Consider the following 3,721-nt stretch of genomic DNA (forward strand, 5'->3'; position numbering starts at 1 on the left):
TCTGTGGATAAGGAACTAGTTCTATCACCGTTTCATAGCAGAGGAAATGGTGGCTGAGATGCTGGGTAATTTGTCCAAGGCTACAGTTCATAAGTATTCATAATCCAGATATTTCTGCCTCCAAAGACTATCGTTGGAACCATTATACTGCTTTTGTACTCTTTCTTAACATATAAATGATGAAATCAGCACTATAATATACTTTTTTCATCTCTTAGAAAAAAGCAAATAAATATTGATTAACTGCACTCAAGCAATTTTAAATTAGGCAGTCAGTTTTGAAGTGCTCCAAATCTTGCTTATTTGTGTTCATGCAGTGGTGGGCTGGCATTAATAACATGCCTGGGTAAACTCCCTCAGCACTTGGTAGTTTGAAACATCCAACATACAGGTGGGAGGATGTGCATAGCAAAGAAATAACAAAAAATATCTTTCTTTTCTTTTCAATTGAACTTATTGTGACATGTGGGGAATTCATTCTGAAAGATGGTGGGTTTCTTAAATGGTGGCTAATTCTGATGCATCTGCAAACACTTGACTTGTGGGGTCCCTGAGCTCCTTCTGCACTTGCATGTGCAGAACGGGACATTACCACTGAATTAGAGGAATGAGAGGCATCCCAGACTCATTGTGTCACATACTTCAGTCCCCTTGGAGCATGGAGAGGCTTCTTTGCACTCTTTCCAGTTAATAGCTCCTATGTATTAATCAAATACATCTCCCTGGTTCAATTTTTTTCCTAGTTACATTTCAGTTTTTTTTTTAATTTTATTTTTAATTGTACTCTGTGAAATTTTTTGAGAAATTCTTATCTAAACCAAATCTTTACCCTTACCCCCACCATTATTATGTGGCATTATAATAACAGATTTTATAAACAGTTCCACGTTGTGCTGAAGGCACACAGGGCCTTGTCTAGTTGTTTGTCTCAAGGTCTGTGGATGGAAAAACCCAAGCTTGTGTGGTGAGCCTGCAGTAGGGTGGGAAGTTGCTTCATTCACGGGATAAACAAGGCTGTCAGGATTGCTGCTTTGTTTTTATGTGAATGCCTTACAAGAACATGTGCCCACAGCTAAGACAAAAGAACATTTATTAAACCTATTTATGGCACAGTTCAATATCACAAACCTTCTATCAGGGTGTCCAACCTTTTGGCATCTCTGGGCCACATTGGAAGATTTGTCTTGGGCCACATATTAAATATATAAACACTAGTGAAAACTAATGGGCAAAAAAGGGTTTTAAGTAAATTTATGATTTTGTGTTGGGCCACATTGATAGCCATCCTGGGCTACATGTGGCCTGTGGGTCATAGATGGTCACCCCTGTGACCTAGGGAATCATAGCCCAGGCAACAGCTTGGCCAAATGAGGACAAATAATCAGTTAAATGTAATTGAAGACAATTTCTTAAGTTTTTTTTTTTTGTTCTTGTTTTTGGTGTCCCAGAGGATATAATAAAGGACATACTGTTTGTATGAATTCAGGATGCCTTTTTAATAGAAAACGTTTTATAAAAAATTACAATGATGTGTTTATGGTCTGAAAAAGGAATTCCAGCTATCTGTGAAGTTACCATTAGTTCTGAGTGATGAGGAGATTTCAACGTGTTCATGTATGTTGGCAAACTCAGTCTCAACAGCCCTGGGAAAAGAGCCCCAAAGAGATTTCGGCTGCAGTGAGTAACATCACAGCAAAGGACTGATTTCATCAGAGGAACACACTCCTCAGGACAGTTCAACACACTGTAGACAGCAAAGGGAATGGGTTTTGCTTGCTAACGACTAGCTTCTGAAGCTGAGGTGATAGCTAGGCTTTAATGTGGCCCATGTGTATAAGGTTGGCCAGAATGTACTGGATGTCCTCCATGTCCACATTTACTTTGGATTTCAGGCATGAATTTCAAGGCAACTAGAAAAACATCCAGAGATAACTGGTGTGTTTTGAGTAACAAGTACACTTTCTTAAAAACACTTTAGCTTCTCAAGGGTAAGGAAGGTACCACAGCAAATAAAAATGGTCCTGTGCTTTGTCAGAGTCATGTTTGCTAGGAGAATGCCTCCTTTTACAGCCTTGGTTATTTCAGCAAACTGCATGAGATGATACTTTTTCAAAAGCTCAGTGGTGGGCCTATGGCCCAGCAGTATTTTTACTGGAAGTAACTGTATCAGAATCATCCAGTTGTTCTTCTGACTTAAATGGTGACAGTGCCCAAAGGCAAAAGACCAGTCCTCCTCGGCTTACTTAAAGTCGCTGTCAAACATGGCCTTTCATCCAACATACTACCTGCGTGTCACCCTCTGTGCTGTACTGTAATCATTTTTTCAGGTTTGAGCTGTCAATGACTCTGATGAAGGGCTTACACAAATGGAGTTTGTCAATTTTAAAGTAAACCTTGAGTAACTGATGCACCAGAAACAGCATCCCCCACTTCTTAGAATCCTCTACACCCTCACAAGTGTCACTGGCACATACACAGAAACAGCTCATCAACAGTTCAGCTGGTTTTCCAACCTGTCCCCAACCTTGCTTTTTTCTTTCTTTACCAACTGCTGATCTGCATTATTGTCAAACACTCGAAGGTCAACTGCCACAGCACACATGACAGGTAGAGCCCAGTTTTCTTCTTTGAGAGCCTGCAATGCCCAAATGCCCATAGAAATGACGGGGCAATGACAGTCTGGCATTTGTATGCATCTATGAAGTCCTGGGTTCCCCACTGTGTAAGTGCACTTTAAATGAGCTTGCAAGCATTTCGTCATAAGTGGATTCCAAAACGTGTTGACACCTGTGTTCCGGAGAGGCCAACTGAAGCTGTGGGCTGGCAACATAAGGATGCTTGAAAGACACCAGCTGCACACGGGATACCCCATCTCTGGTGCCGATTGCTTCATAGACCATCTAAGTGATTATGGTTTCTCAATCAGGGGAGTGATATAAAGGTTTTTTTAAATAAATGTATTTAACTAAAAAAGAAACAAGTAGAATTAATGAAAAGTGTGTTTAAATTATAAAACAGGTAAATACATAGATATAGGAAAAACAAAAATACATGAAAATGGTACTCAGCTTTTATAGACCTGAGGAAATTCACTAAGGGATATATGAAAAACCAAAATTTAGAAAGTTATTTTAGGAAAAAGAGACTGGAAATAAGCAAGTGGTAATGCAACTTGGTAAGAGCTGGGATAGAGTTATGAAGGTATGTCTTCAGGTTCCTACCAGATGCTGAAGATGGAGCATCAGACCCAAATTGTCCTGTGTACTGCTCATTTGATCTCCCATATCTGCCCTTACTTGAGTGTGTGTCTTGCCTCCTTAGAAACTACATCATGTGGCCCTGAGAAGGAAGGGTTGTCTCTGTTTCATCACATCTCCATACAGTAGCACATGCATGTAAACTAATTGTTGTTCCTAAAGCCAATACATATCTAAGGAAAAGGTTTTATTTTTCATGGATCTAGTGGATAAAATAGATATGTATGTGCCTTTTAGACTTTTCATCTCACCACATCCCAGGTTTACAATCTTAGTATGTCTTAATGAGTAATCAGAATTCTCTCACTTTTTTAAATTATATTTTACTGATATGCTATTACACTTGTCCTGATTATTTCCCCCACCTCCACCCAGCAACCCCCACTCACTCAGGCAATCCCCCTACCCTTTTTCATGCATGTAAGTTCTTTGGCTACTCCCTTTCCTATACTGTATTTTACATT

At 39.6% G+C, this 3,721-nt stretch overlaps 1 pseudogene; it reads right to left on the minus strand.

Moving 5' to 3' along the window:
- Positions 1 to 1,736: 1,736 nt before the first annotated feature.
- Positions 1,737 to 2,942, minus strand: LOC114515189 (annotated as a pseudogene).
- Positions 2,943 to 3,721: the final 779 nt, after the last annotated feature.

The sequence above is a fragment of the Phyllostomus discolor genome, chromosome 2, assembly GCF_004126475.2.
Source record: "Phyllostomus discolor isolate MPI-MPIP mPhyDis1 chromosome 2, mPhyDis1.pri.v3, whole genome shotgun sequence".
Classification (NCBI taxonomy): Eukaryota; Metazoa; Chordata; class Mammalia; order Chiroptera; family Phyllostomidae; genus Phyllostomus; species Phyllostomus discolor.